Source organism: Meleagris gallopavo, chromosome 2, assembly GCF_000146605.3.
Source record: "Meleagris gallopavo isolate NT-WF06-2002-E0010 breed Aviagen turkey brand Nicholas breeding stock chromosome 2, Turkey_5.1, whole genome shotgun sequence".
Lineage (NCBI taxonomy): Eukaryota > Metazoa > Chordata > Aves > Galliformes > Phasianidae > Meleagris > Meleagris gallopavo.
The window spans coordinates 26427583-26443767 of record NC_015012.2 but is presented as its reverse complement, the minus strand read 5'-3'; the positions used below and the strand labels follow the sequence as shown (position 1 = coordinate 26443767).

General features: G+C 34.8%; 1 long non-coding RNA gene across 1 annotated transcript; it reads left to right on the top strand.

The window, feature by feature from the left end:
* Positions 1–2571: 2571 nt before the first annotated feature.
* LOC104909609 lies at positions 2572–14643 on the top strand. The gene is made up of 3 exons (XR_792457.2): positions 2572–2609; positions 8350–8585; positions 10892–14643. It is a non-coding gene; the product is annotated as an uncharacterized LOC104909609 (long non-coding RNA).
* Positions 14644–16185: the final 1542 nt, after the last annotated feature.

Sequence of the window (16185 nt, the reverse complement as noted above, 5' to 3'; positions counted from 1 at the left end):
TGATTTTTCGTTATCAGTATTCCACATCATAACATCATGTAATGCACTGGGGATTGACTGCTGATGCTCAAGTTCCGGGTGCCTGTCCGGAGGAGATGAAGAGCTACATTTCCCCAGGGGGCTTTGTGGTCAGTGAGGAGATATAACTCCCGGCAAGGTCACCTGATGTTCGCTTCTCTGCCTGCGCTTCTCTGCCTGCGCTTCTCATCTCAGTGTTGTGGTGAGGCCGATCCACCTTCAATTTCACACACTCTCTCTCTCTCTCTCTCCTCATAAAATTCTGCTGATACCATATTTAGTAAATTACTTTGTTTCACCTCAGATTGTTGCCACTATTTTCAACTATTTCGGGGTTCCCTATTTTCCTTTCCCAGGGGCGCGGATCCGCGGATCCCTCCGCCCTTCTAGTCACAGAACCGGGCCGAACCAGCCCGTAAACCGTTGACATGTTTTCAAGGGTATTTGTAGTCATATTTTCCTGAGAATTGTCAGCAATTGCTCATTTTTACCTGTGAATTTTTGATAAATGTTTTTACAATAAATACTTCAGAATATGTATGTAAATGACAAGTAACAGCTGTTCTAAAAATATTTCCTGATTTTCTCTCTGTGCAAAGAACAATTTCATACTGCCAGTAAATATTTAAAATTACATTGCATTGAAGGAAAAAAACAATGCCTGTCACAACAAATAAATAATGTCATATCGTTTGCACTGAATGCTTCTGACACGCTATAGATGTTCTACAAACTGGCATTATGTGTAAATTGAAAATATAAAGTCTCACATTTCAAGATAATCTTTTACTTTAGAGTTTTTCAATTCATACAATCAGACTCCAAGTCATATTCTTCTGTGACACTAACAGGCTCCTACAGTTATGTGAGGATTTCAGATTTAATTCTTGTTTGTTTATTTCTAAAAGCTTTTGTGTGTGAGAACTGTAGAGAGAGGCTTACTAACTTGAATGAATCTTAAATCAAGTCCAGAAAACCCAGAGAAAAGGTGCAAAATTATGTTTTTTTTGTTTGGTTAGTTGGCTTTTTAAGCCAAAACCAAGGACTATATCACTTCTGGTGAAATTAGAGTAGTCTTTAGCAAAGCTGTAGTATTACATACTTCTACCTGCATTACAAAAATCAGGGCAGATTGTTATATCATAACAATGTCATAGGTCATTCTCAGACAGATATAATAAAACCTTCAATTTTTCGAAGAAATTATGTACTCTGTATTTCTTAACACAGATTTCATTGAATATGTCTTTTGATCCAGCTGTAAACATCCTCTCTTAGGTATCATATCTGCATATTCTCCTTGGATGGAAAAAAACTGAGATAGCAGTGAGCTCAGGCTTCCTGTGAGTACAGGAAGTACTCACAGTACAATACAGTAAGTACAAAGTCAACATTATTGAGCAGAGCTGGGTGAAACAGTTTGAAGCTGAAGACTCTTGTCTGAGTATAAGAACAAAAGAATGGCATGATGGTTAAGATCAAAATGGTCTTTAACCTCTCTTACTGTGGTAAATAGTGGATAACTGAAGATTTCTCTTAACAGGTTTTATGGTTCAGTGACTGTGAAGTTTTTGTTGAAATTTCCTAATATTCCTTCTGCTTTTCAAATTGCTATCCTTCAAATAATGATGGCTACTTTCAAAAAACTCTCTTAAAAATAATAATTTTAAAAAGGAGAGATGATAATTTCTGCAATTAGTAGGCTTAACAGCATGGTAAAACCACTTTGAGTTTATGAAAGTTATGACTGTTATAGCCGGCTAACTCTACAGCTCTGGGTGCATTCTAGCATTTGTGTGTACTCCCAAATAATCTCTGACAGGCTGTCATAGTTCCCAGTGTCTGTTAACATTATGGTAAATCACACATAACAACTATAATTTGTTCCTGTCTGTTCTCAAATTTGTTATTAATGTTTCAGGTATGACTGTTGCCTTACTTTTGAAAGGATAAAAATATTTGATTGTTACATATTTATTTGTAGTTGAGTTTAAAGACATTCTTACCTCAGTATCCACGTAGCATATCCACTGATGAGGTCTAATGATGACGTAAGAAATGACTTAAGTAAGATATATATTTACATCATCAGTTAATTAGTACAAATATTTCTTGCAAGAATCATTTTAAGTATGCCAGAAAATGGTGACATAAAAAAACCAAGAATATTTCTTTATCAAGCGAACACAGGAACTCTTAGATTACAATTTGTAAGTACGATTGCTAAGAAAATCTACAGCAATGCAAACTATTCTCTAGACTAAAAATTGTTTCACTGAAGATAAATTAATAGAATCAGAATTGTAGAATATTTTGGCTTGGAAGGGACCTGAAAGATCATTCAATTCTAACCCCTCTGCCTTAGGCAGTGTTCAGGCTGCTGAATCACAGCCTGAACCTCTGATTAATCACCTGAGGTGAAGAATGAGTCAGCCACGGGAGCACAGGTGAAGGCAATTCACCTGTGCTGCAAGAAGGGGTGGAGCCTGGCTCCACCTTTCCTAGACCCATTTAAGAGCTGACTGCCAGTGGGGAAGGATCTCTTCTGGAGATCCACTCCTCTGGAGTCTATCATGTGGGCCCAGGATAGGGTGAGTGTCCTTTTTTCCTACTCTAGTTTAATAATTACATCAACCAAGTTTCTGGGTATACTATATTGTCTGTATATTTGTTGATTGTAGAACTATATCGTATGTATATTAATTAGTTGTACACACAGGAACACTTCCCATTAGACCAGATCACTCAAAGCCCTGTCCAGGCTGGCCATGAACATCACCAGGGAGGGGATGTCCATAGCCTCTCTGGGCAATTTGGTCCAATGTATCACCGCCCTCACAGTAAAGTATTTCTTTCTGATATCTAATCTAAATCTACTCTCATCCACTTCTGTTTCTACATGTCCTTATAAAATGTCCCTCTCTCCAAATTAATGTATCTTACTAAAGACTGGTTATATGGATAATGCGTGCCTGGTGCTTCAGTGTTAAGTCTTATATTTCTAATTCTTACGTTCCTTTTGCTAATATTAGTGTATGCAAATGATTGCCTTGATGTGGTGAACAGTAATCAGAAATAATGTTTTCATGTAAAAGAACAGCTGTACAGATAGTGGCTCTGTGGATGACACAGCAAATGGAATATCTGTCTGGGAGCAGAGCTGGATAAATGTAGTATAATGGGACTTTTGAACACTTTTGTGAAACCTGCTGGCTTTCACACTTTTAATTTAGGCCACTTCTACTACTTTGTTCACTGAAGAGCAAGAATGGAAGTTTTTTTCTTTATTCACATAAAAGATCTGCAGGGGTAATCTAAAGGAAACAATGGGGCCTCCATCAACAAAGAAATATAGAGTTATTTGGTGACCACAGAGCATATTACAAATATGAAATACACATTGTAATCAGTAAAAGACAACTTACTTGTGTAAACTAATAGTGCCAGCAGTTGCTCAAATAATTACTAACAGTACACAGTAGTATTTGTGGTTGGAGAAAAGGTTATTCACAATAGATATAATAACTATATCTCGTAATTGGCTGAGAGTCCAAATTCAGTTTGTTCTCAGGTCAACTACCTCTAGTTCTGGAGCCTCTGTACTCAAAGACAACAGCTCCTATGCAAGCATCATTGCTTTTTAGTCAACCATACTCTAATACTCAGAAAATAAAGACATTCCAAGAATAAAATTCCCTATTTGGAATATTGGAAACTCTACATTTCTGTGTAGACTTAAACACTGTTCAGAACTCAGCGAGGAAATATCATATATCTTCATTAATAACTGACATATTGACACATCTCTTGACAGTTTCCAAGTGAAGGTGGACAAGAATGCCAGTAAGCAAAAAATAGTGTTAACGGAGTGGTTACCAGTGGTTGTACTCTTTAGTGAGATTTTCACTCCTTGTGCAATCTTTTTATATTTATTTATTTATTGAAACAAATGTAATGTAGAAGATATGATCAGTGCAATGGTTTGTTTTAGATACATTTTTCCTAACTCACATCTATATATGCTTCAGCTTTGTTCAGATCTGATCAGCATTACTTAACAGTACCTTCCTCGTAAGGATTTCAATTCAAAACATACTTAGACTCATTTGAAAGAGATTTTATTTCAATAGAAATGAATGTAATTGTATTACGGTAAGGACTTATCACTCTGCAAGGTCTGCAAGTGATTGTGAAGATGATTATGGTTCACAAACTAGGTATGTATCAACTGATGCATGTTCTGAAAAGTAAAGATAGTAAAGATGATGAAGCCCTATGATGTGAAGGGAATGTAGCAGAGTATTCTTGTGAGAGATTTGTAATAGCAAATACATTAAACAAGAATCTGGTAGAAATTATTTGGGCACTGTCTGAACAATGGAATAAATCAGTTCTAAGTCAGCTCTGCTTTCTGTATTCTTGCACTTATTTTGCTAGAAGGAAATAAACCTATCACTTTTATTAACATTAAATAAAATTAAAAATAAAAATAATTATTAAGAAAAAGACAAAATCATGCTCTGCTGTTGCTTTCCAAAACTTGTAGAAACACATAAATTCATGTTAATGGAATAACATGAAGTCAGTGGTGTTCTATCAATTCTCTTTCTAGGTATAGTGACTTGAAGACACAACCTGCTCTTATTTGTCCAAATGATTGGCAGAGCAGAAGTAAATTAAACCTGATGGAAACAAGTTTTCTTTATTGACGTCAGTGGATCCAGATATATGGTTCTAAAACAGGCACTAAGAACATTTGATTTTCTTAATTAAAAGTTTGCAGTTCCGAGGGGACAAGCCCACCCAATCATTGTTCTCAGAGCTAACCCACCCATCCATTCTCCTTTCTGATAACAATTGTTCTATTTTAACTTCCTTATCTTCTGTATTTCCTTCTTGAATTATAGTATTTTAAAATATAAAAGCTAATAAACTATTCCAGAAACTTAAATTTCAAAACTAGAGATTACAGGTGATTATAATGTTATCTGAGTAGGTCTTCAACTGTTAGCAAGAATTTTGTAATTACTACAAAAAACTTCACTAAGTGATTGAATTGATTAAGCCAAAAATAAATAAAATCAGTAGGTTGTAAATGAAAATATTAACAATTTTAACTTTGAATAAAACCTGCCATTATTAATAGCTGGATCATTGCATATGAAAGTAATAAAACATATGCTCACTGAATTTCAGCTTTTTTAATATTATCCATCTACTGTGGTTTGAAAACAATTGCAACGAGCCATACTGACTGAATTGGCTCTACTGTAGTTATACAGTTACAGTGTACCGTGCTTCTACTAAGTAAATTATTCATACCATCATTGTTGTTCTGTACTTGTAATGTGTTAAGATCATGCATATGGTCTGATTTGATGGCTAATCTAGCAAGAAAAAGCATTTTTTCCTAAGATATACCAGTACTGGTTGTATCAGTTGTTGCATCACAAGCTGGAGCTGTAGACAATATTACATTTATAACTAACAAAATTTAATACATACCCATCGAGCTTGGAAAAAAAGGATTTTACTAGTGTAGAACAGCAAGCAGTGAACACTGACATGACCAATGTGAAACTTTATCACAAAGAATGTTCTGAACTACTCTGCAACACTGTCATAGAATTACCACCACCGGAAGCTATCTGAAATACTACAAAGCCCAACAGACTCCTGTTCTCTCTGCCTTGGTCAGAGATCTATCTCTTTATTTTGGTGACAATTGTTTGCTATTTTGGATAATAACATCAGCATCTTTTAAAGGAAGTGTTATTGTGAGATGAACAAAGCTAACTGGATGTCATTTGATCACAAATTTTAAAAGAATCCCCATATATAGTCATGAATGGCATGAAGTTTGAAATTTAAGCTACCTAATATAGCTTCCCTAATTTCTAAGTCTTCTATCCTTCTAATCAGCAGAAGTAATATTTAACAAATTTCATTCCTTCTGGCTTTCTGTATCTTTTATCATACCTGGGGAATCACTCTAAATACAGGAAAATAACATGAACAATGCCCTTGAAGAACAATTAGGAAATTTTTGGATTTCTAATTGGCAACCACTATCTATTGTTATTGATAGTTAGACAGACTTAATATGACCACAGGTTGTTATAAAGTGTCATGCTATAGTACTCTGCATAACAAGTATATGACACAACTTTAAAACAACCGTACTAGAATGCCTTCATGCTGTATCAATCTTTACATAGGATGGTCTTTGGAGAAAATAGAAATGAGACAGGGAGAAGAGGCAGGGGGTGGAAGATTGCAAGTTATGATAGAGGAAGTACTAGAACACAGTCTACTAAGAGGAAAGAAAAAAAATCACTGGAGATACTGAGTACAAATAGACAGTACCTGTATTGACTTGCAGATAGTTGCCAAGATCCATTGTATTGCAGTAATGAGAAATGTCTGATCTCTACAGATACAAAATATCATTGTATGTTGTGTAAAATTCATTGTCAATATTTTGTTCATATCTGTTCATATCTACGTGCTAATAAAAAACAATAAATATGAGGACTGATTGTGTAATTTCAGAAAATTTCTGAAGCAATGTGTGCAAGAAATCAAGGGTTTTCCATCAAACACTTAGGATCTTCTGATACTTAGGCCACAGGAACTGTAATTTGGAAGGTATAATCCAATCAATATCTGGTTCCCTATAAGAAAATAATGAGATATATATAGAGAAAGATAGAAAGCTACCAAACTATTTCTATCAGCAAATATTGAGAGAAACTTACTGTGAAGAGCACAGTGGTTTCTTAACTACTGAACTCACTGGGATGTGAAAAAATTAAAGACCCTGATTTTAATTAAGTTTGATTTCCTTATTTCACTATTCCAAATGAACCCAGAAACTTCTGTTTTGCACAGGAACTGAACTTCTGTTAAAAATAGTACACATTTGGATATTCTAATGAAATGCTGTTTTATCTGAACATCCATAGGTGTATAAAAGTCAATTATTAACTTTTCTTTACAAAACTTATAAATCCTTTAAGACCAGAATATGGACATGTACTTATCCTCGACTGGCTTGATTGGGTACAAAGGATACTACACAGCTTTTAGTTTAATAAATGTTATTCCACTCTTTCTTTCAAAACTTCTGAAGCCCATCTCTCAGATTCCACCCCTAGAAAATGTATTTTCTAATCAGTGCCAGCCTGGCCCACTTTGCTAAAGCTGTTGATTTTCCTGATTTTCTCACAGCAGCTTCTGAAAGTTTTATGAAATTTAACTTCTTCCACAATACTTGTTCTCCTTTGACGAACAGAGTCTACTATGAACCTGAAAAATCCTTTGGACTGCTTAACGGGCATAGATACATGCAGGTTTCATGAAATGCATTTATTCACTACACATTGCACTAGCAAAGGTGACAACAGAGTCTATTTTGAATTTTTTTTATGGTGATGGTGATAATCATTAATTCTATTCATCACATGAGAACAATTTAGGTAATGTGCCATATACAAGAGAATATGAACAGCAGTAAAAATATAAAAATATGAGTTTAGTAAGTGATTGCCCTTTCAGTGAAACTGACTCACCAAGGTGTCATTTCTCAGAAATGTTCATTTCCTATCTCAAAAATTATGTCAGCTCTTGGGAGCCAGCAACTTGCTGCATGTTACTACTAAATCTCTTTATACTAAAATGTTATTCTGTATGTGTACACGGCATTTTGCAACTCCTTTCCACAAAACTGGTTCATCAAAATGAGTTTCTTTGTCTTTCTGAATGGGAAAACTCAATAGTCACACCCGATGTTTATTTGTATACATTCTTTGTAAATAAAAAGAATTATGTCAGAGTCTGATATTTCTGAATGCAACAGGAATCAAACAAGAGGGGAAATATCTGCTTCCTGGTCCATTATTTTATAATGCACACTATTCAAAGATTTTGAGCTTAATTTCAGTTCTTACTATAACTTCTTTCTTTTCAGAGTCCACTGATTTTTGCTGTTTTTGAAGGGGCTGTCTCTGCTGTTTCTCTTGGACATAAGTACATTGCTGTAAACCAGTCAATATCTTACCCTACCCCTGTTGGCAGACCACAGGCTTTCCTTATGGCATGTCTTCACAGTATCGTGCATCATCCAACTATATTGTTTGGGGATAGTATTCCACAGAAAATATAAATTCCTAATTTCTCTGATTGAATAGCTATTAAATCCAATTTTCATGAGGTTTTCTCATACTTCAAGTATGCTTTTTTTTTAAATTGGATTCATGGTTAGCTTCTTCTACTAAAAAGTTGTAAGGAGTTGTTCTGTCTTTAACGTTCTATCCTATGTTCAATTTTCAGAGCAGAAAACTGATTGCAAACATCTTACACACTGCTATTTAGAGGAGGTATTCAGTAACGCATCCCAGTGGTGATAGCTGAATTTGCTGGTTGACTGTAATCATCTACTTTATTCTTGAAAGATTGGCAGTCAGTGCACATTGGAAGGTGGTGAGGCAGATACCAGTGACAATGAAGGTCTGTTCATTTCTGCTGAAGCAACTGTAGAGGTTGAGTATCTGAAAGGCAGAACAGAGGTAAGTATTTTTTTTTTCATTTTTCTAACTGAATGTGATATTCACTTTCAGAAATGCTAGACATGTTAGAGTTTTGCCTATTCATAATCACAGTGAAAAATCTTGATACAACTACCACTTCCTGAGGCATTTCAGGAATTTCAAACATGTAAATGACTAAGCTGGGTAAAAGTGAACGTGTACTTGAATGATGCCAAAAAGATAAAAAAAAAATTAGTTTGTAGTCAACATCGGCAAAACTTGAATCTTAATTAATGTGGAAATACATAGATGTTGAAAGAATTTATTGAATGACACACTTGGAAAAGATCAGATAAATATGTGGTGAACATTACACTGACATATAGTCTTAAACTCCATTTAAGCAATTACTTCTGAATCACTACTTCTAAAAAGGCAATTTATATGTGTCAAATGTATCTGCCTGTCTCTGGCTTACTATAATCAAAAGTATGATTTTTTAAGCCAGAGAAGAAGTAACTATATAACATGTGCTAAGGGAATATGAGGAGGAGCGGAATAGCCAAATATAGCTTTTATCCCTTTTCTTCTCCATTTCAATTTTGGCCTTGGAAAACATGTTTATTTTCATATTATTTCCTGAGGAGACTTAAGTAAATATAAGGTCATAATATTTTTCTCGTGCAACTGTTCAAATTCACATCAAAATTAACAGAATATAACAGCAGATTACTTCACCCTAAATAATTTGTGCAAAATAATTCATGTCATGAGTAGTTTATAATGTAACTTACTCCACAGCAGCAAATTTGCTCGATTCTTTACATCATACCCTATATATAAGATAACTCCTACAGAAGTCATTCTCCCTTTTTAAAACACTTTTTCACAGTGTTCCTTATCTTGCTGGCAAGAAAGATACAAATTACAGCTCATTAAGCCTTACGTTGTTACCATGTGGATCATTCTGGAATTAATTTATTCTTTTTATCAAAGACATACTCCAGACTGGTAACATCTACTGTGCCATTCCGTTTATAGCAGGGTATCAACCGTACTGAGGATTTGTTCCGGTTTTGTCTGAATGCTCCTGTTCCCCCACTAACAACACCTTTTTAAAAAACATGGTGCTTATGGAAAGAATATGCAGCAGAGGAGTTTCCAAGACATGTGTGTTGTGGTATTAATAAAAGAGGGTCAGAGATTTCATAAAGCTTTTTTTCATTCCTAACTCTGAAGACTCTCTAGTGCTTTTTAATTCACATGTAAATACTGCAAGAACCGCTGTTTGAAAAAAAGATATGAAGTAAATCATATTTTAATTCAGATTGAATTTAGAAGACATTATGGGAATTGATCTTTCATGTACTTAACATACATGTATTAATGTGGTTAATCTTGTATAGAAGAGCGCCAGTGAAGTTGCAACTAGCTTTTTAACACATCAAGAATTGCAGGAAGCCTCTTAATGAATTATTATTTCTACAAAATTGTTTACATTCAGATGTTTTATCTAAATCTAATGCTGGCTTTAAGTAGAACCACATTCATCTTTGCATACTGTTAAAGTGCATATAAATCCTAATTTACCTTTGTTGTGTAACCTAATGCAATCTATTAAGGAAATAGTTCTTTTAATAACAAGACTCCAGGAAACAGAGAGCTCAATCACACATAAAGAGACAATAAGATTACTGTTAATACACATTTAACCTCTTAATAGCTCACTCTGGTTAGCACACAGAGTTGAAGGGTCAATGTGTGTCCAGTTCACGTACCTCTGAGCAGCTGCCGGAGCAGAGATCAGAGAAACCAAGTGCCCTGAGCCCATCTGAGCAGAGACATTTGACTTTGCAGTCTGGGCAGCTATTCACAGGTTGCATAGTTCGGCCGCTCTTAGCTAACTCCCATACTTCAACACTTCTGCCTGAAATACCATCCCCTAAGATTTCTTCTATCTTTATCCACACATAATGTACAGTGTATTTATTTCTTCCATACTTATCCCCCACATCTTTATTAAATTTCTCTTTTTTTTTTCTGGAGTCACTGGCATTCATACGCATCATTTTCCTAATTAACATAAACATTGTTAAAGGAAAAAGAAAAATTGATTCCTTTGCAATATTTATTCTAATATTTTTGTGGTTCAAAACATCTGTAAGGGTAATCAGGCTGAGATACAGTGTGATTATGCTATTATTGAATAATTTTTATTTCATCATAAAAGTGGAAAAATATATTTTACCATACTAAGCAAATAATTCCTTTATTAATACTCTCTTAATTTAATAATGGTTGTAAGAGATTGAAAGATTTACAAATTATTGATTTTTTTTCCACAGGTTTATAATGTGCTGCTGGCAAACAAGATCATTTAAAGTTTAAACAATAGATTAGTGTGAGAAAATATTGATAATCTGAAGATTTTGGACCTCTGACATCTGTAAATCATCTCAGGAATATGCTTTCTGTTAGAACTGACAGCACTTTTCACTTCTGGTCTGAGCGTCACAAAAGTAATTTCTCTGAGGATTCCTTTACAAGTCTTGGCCACAGTTGAAAATGCAAGCCTTGTGCATTTAATTCCCAATTGTCAGAGAGTTTTGCCCAATATTTAATTATAAAGATGGCCATGGATGTAAGGAATTGTTTTTCAGAAGAATTTGTTAGATTCAGAAACTGGTTCTCATAGTATTTTTGTGTTCTATATTTTGTTTTTTTTCTTTCAAGTAACCTGGTTAAATAACTGGTAGCTCAGAAAAGCAAACAATTTTTAAATCTCCATCTGACTGGTTGCTGGCTACTGAATAGCCAGGAAGCACAATTTACAGTCTCACTAAGAAAACAAAAACAGAACAAAAAATGTATTTTATATCTGATTTTTAAAACTTTTAAATGCACCTGCACAACTCAGGACTTTGAACTTCCTTCCAGAAAAAGAATGCATTCACCAAAGGTACCCAAGGGCATCACAGATCAAATGTTAGACAAGATTACACTTCATTCTGTCTTGCATCTTGTTCCTCCCATATTTTACTTGAGACATTTGTATTGAGTTAGTCATGGTTATACAAGCCACATTAGACTAATGGCATTCTCACTGTATCTTTTAAGCAATAAAGATCCAAAAACATTATAGACTGCAGTTAAGTTGGAAAGTAGGGTTAAGTGAGACAATTTCCAGCTTCCTTTTATAATGACTATTAAGCTGTTGATTTTGAACCGCTTATTCAAAATATAGCCACCTTTGTAGATAGGCGTCTTGGCTAGCTGCACAGCACATTGAGAGCATTTAAAGGGCCTTTCACAGGATTTGCTGTGATTCATCTCCTCCATTCTGCACTAGACCTTTATTGTGTCTTCTCCACATTTCTGTGGCCTCCACACCACATGTGGGCTCCCAGAGAACAATGCCAGGCACATCAATCCTCATGCTGCTTCAAGGGCACTTCATGCATCCTGTTATTATGTCTCCAAATTGTGACTGCGACATTGAAATAAGGTTTAGGAAACACTAAGTAAGCATAGCATTAGCTGAAATATTACAATATTTTAACAAAGAAATTAGGAGGTCAACTGTTTTTTCAACTGATGGACTTCAGTGATTAGCATAACACCTCTCCACAGCCTCCAGGAACAGTGCCAGCAATCTCCTGCAACTGATCTTTTTCAAGGTGTCATATGGGCTCCAGGAGCCTTGGCTTTATGACAAGCACTGACTGCCTCTGTGTCCACAAAGAACAGTGAAAGCCAATCATGTGCTGTTTGTGCAATCAAAAGGGAGAGATAAGATCGAAAGCACATAGAAAAGAACAAAGTAAAATTAAGCTTTGGTTAAAAATTAAATAATTATATATAGCTGGTAAAAACATGTGAACAAATATATATATTATATAATAAAATCCCAGGTAAGCAGAGAAGGCTTAGCATTTAACAAACCAAGCACACATGTAGATTACTCTAAAGCACAGGATTTTTTCTGTATCACACAATTCTGGCTCCCAACTTTAACTTCTTCATGGCTGATCATTTCATCTCAACGCAGGGCATACACTTGAGAGGAAAATATTTACCTTATTTTTATCTGAATGAATAGTCACAAAAGCCACTTGTTACATACTTTCTCATGGCAATATTGTCAAGCAAAGCACTTTGTTTAAAAAATTAAGCAGAAGTGTTCATGTTGTAATGGTCCCATATTCTTTCTGTGAAGAGATATGCATGAATAAGGTTCCCATTACCCAATACAATTAAAATAGCAAATTGCTTCAAAGAGCAATGTCTCCATATTTTGAAAAGTGAATTTACTAAATAGTAGTAGTAAGCTGTATTCTGTTCAGGCATATTACACAAATAGTGAGAGTATGTAGGTGAAATGAACATGCTAGCTATAAATAATCCATTCAGATTTTCTTCTAAAATATTGACAGGTAGATGTCTGAAACACTGTATTTAGGCTTTCTTTTTCCTTCAGATGAAAGAAAGAAGATGACTTTTAGCAGCAGAGCAGATTATTTGCAGTGCTAATGTATTTTATCCAACATCAGGCTTGTACATTTATCACACTATGAAGAATTGTTGCTATTGCTAGTTGTTGAGGTTTTTCCTTTCATTTGGAAATGCTATATTCTCCAATATGAAAGTTTTGTTCAGGAATATACCATCGTAAGTTTATCTGACTCTGCAATGAAGTTACTGTCCAGTGTGGAAAGATAGATGCCAGAATAAAAAGTAGGTGGTTGGTTGCAGAAGTGGAAACTGATTAACTGAGATATGAATACAGGCTGCACACAACTAGAGATTTGAAAAACTTTTTCCTTTTTGTTATCTCAAACTGTTTCTGTGTCTAAAGAGTTTCCGTGGAAAACATTAGTTTTACTAATGTAATTTTACTTATTTAATGTAAATTTACTTATGTAATGTAGTTTTACTTATGCAATTTTTGAAGTCTTGATCTTCTGAAAAATTTGAGTTAATTGAAATTTAGAGCTGACTTGTGTTGTTGCCCGTCTGCAGAGCAAGCAACAATGGACTATTTGATTTTTGTTTTTTTTTCCTCAAAGCTGGGCATGTCTTCTCTCTATGTTTGAAGGTACTCTAAAAAGTAGTTACCATTTCATGACCATTAAAAAGGAGGAAATAGCTGATCCTTTCATGCTTGGATGAGAAACTCCTGTACTCAACTCTTAAACGCCAGCAGCTGTTCACGAAAAATTTGCTAACTTTCAGTATGCTTCCTTTCAATAATATTCTTTCTTTGAAGAATATATTTATTTCCATGCTTGTGCATTACTGTGCATACTAAACATTTGCCATTCATTTTTCCTTAACAGAGAATTCAACATCAGTATAAATGCTGAATAATATAGATCAGTATCTATGAGTTTTCAGGATGATAAAATGATTCTATTGCCACCACAAAGTTCACTTTCTTGATGACTGTAAGATGCTTTGGAACATTTTTTTTCATTTTGTTCTCTCACTAAAACTGATGTCATTTCACATAAGAGAGAAAGTCTGTTCCTGCTTCCTCCATTTTCAGCTTGCTTGCTTCTCTGTTTTGGGTTAAAGTGTTTTCGTTATTTGAGAAGATGACGATTGAGCTTGAATGCTTTTTCTAATTCATTAAGTTGATACGCTGAATGCTAGTGTCGTTCTTCATTCTCAGTCATATCAAATAGAAAACAGTATTTTCTGAACTGTGGTTTCTGACTCAGTTAAACTTCATATGGTCATGATTGGTCTGCTGTTTTTGTAAGGCAAACTAAACCACAGTAATACAGATTATTTAGATTATATCCAATATAGGACAAGGACAGTAAGAATACCTCTAGGTGGCATAACAAGATGACTTTTCCTGGAATGTAAAGCCAACTGATAACAGCCAGAGCCATTAACATGCCAAGAAGCACTTAGAAATAACAGGGAAAACTGGATTAATAAAGTGCAATTAATAATATTTTCTAAAGTTAATACAATATTCACTGAGTTGGTTAATGTAAGATAATTCCTTAATTTATGAATGTTTCCATAACTGAAATTCCAGAATTGTCAAAAGATACCAATTGTCAAAAGAAAGTCACGTGATAAAATAGAAAAAGTATAATAAAGGAAACTATTTTCACCACAGTACATTGAGTTCATTCCATATCACTAAAAATATTATTTATTAGAGAAGTTATGCATGGATTTCTGACTGGCATTTTGCTGAAGCTGGATGACAGTAACTGGAAATGGATGCTGTTGTCTTCATCACTTAGAAAGCTTCCTGTACAAACGATTTTGTCCTCTTCCATCCCTGGAATTTATCATGTTGCACCATCAAGGCTTGTGGTTTCTTCCAAAGAAATCAGCCAGGAATTAGATGAACTTCTGCTCTATCCTCTGTACTTGTGAAAGCAAAATTTCCACATTCTCACTTATTAGATTCCTTACTACATGCTTTCTTTCCTGGAATTCTTTTAAGGTACTCTAAAATTTTATCATAATCTATGTTGGTTCCAAGTTACATGTTTTTGTTAGTGTGGTGCTGAGCCAATGTTAACATTTTTTTCCTCTCCAGCAGGTTTATTAGATTGGGCTAACGTTAGTTGCACAACTTCCAATTCAAATTTAGCCTACCTGTAGGTGGATTAGAAAATCCTTACATAGCTATCTTTAAAATTTCATGCAGCTACAGATTCCATTAATATTATAAGAATATCTACATGGGGCTGAATACTTTTTTTTCTTCTTTTTCTTCTGTTAAATGACAAAGTTTATATTGTAATTGAATTGGTTTGGTTTGGTTTTTGTTTATGAGACTATTCAACAGAATTTAACTGAAGTATTGGAGATCATGACATTATACAGTTGACTACTGTTAAGAAAATAAAACAACAGAATTTGTAAATCAATAGGATAACAGGTTTTCATCATATGAAGCCAATGCACTGGGAAAAAACCTTTTATCCTTCAGTACCACATCACCGTAATTTAGTGAGAAACTAGGCATAATCACATAGCATCATTCATTAAGGATGTAAGTAGTGCAATTGCACAGAACAAATTCACTTTCATTATTAATGTCTTCAAGCCTGTATTCTCCACTTATCAGAGACACAGATGAGTGTGCAGCTGTGCCAAGGACAAAGGCACTGAAGCATTGCTCTGCAAGTGCAAAACAGTGACCTGACTCTAGTGGAAGTACAGCTATGGACCAGAACAACTGAAGCAGATTCTGAGGCTGCCAGCTCAGGATACTGCCAGCATCAGGTGCACCAAAGGAACTATACATTAAATGGGCCTCCAACATTAGGAAGAACATACACTCCACTCCAGTTTCTCATTATTGTTTTTAAAAAATACAATGACATGATATATGGCAGAACTTCCTTTAGATAGTTAAAATGTTTGTACTCTCTCAGCAGATGTGTCATAACAGCTGTAACATTATGCAATCCTCACAGCTACGCTCTAGGTTCAGGATAGCTTGCAGAGAAGAGAAAGCTCTCTCTTCTCTAATGGTTAATATACATGAATTGCTACAGCCCAGAGAAGAGTTCAACAGTGGGAGAGGTAAAATGCAGGAAATTTTCAGCACAAAAAAAAAAGCTGGGAAATTCCCCAGGGGACATGGGACCTGGGGCAGCAGCTA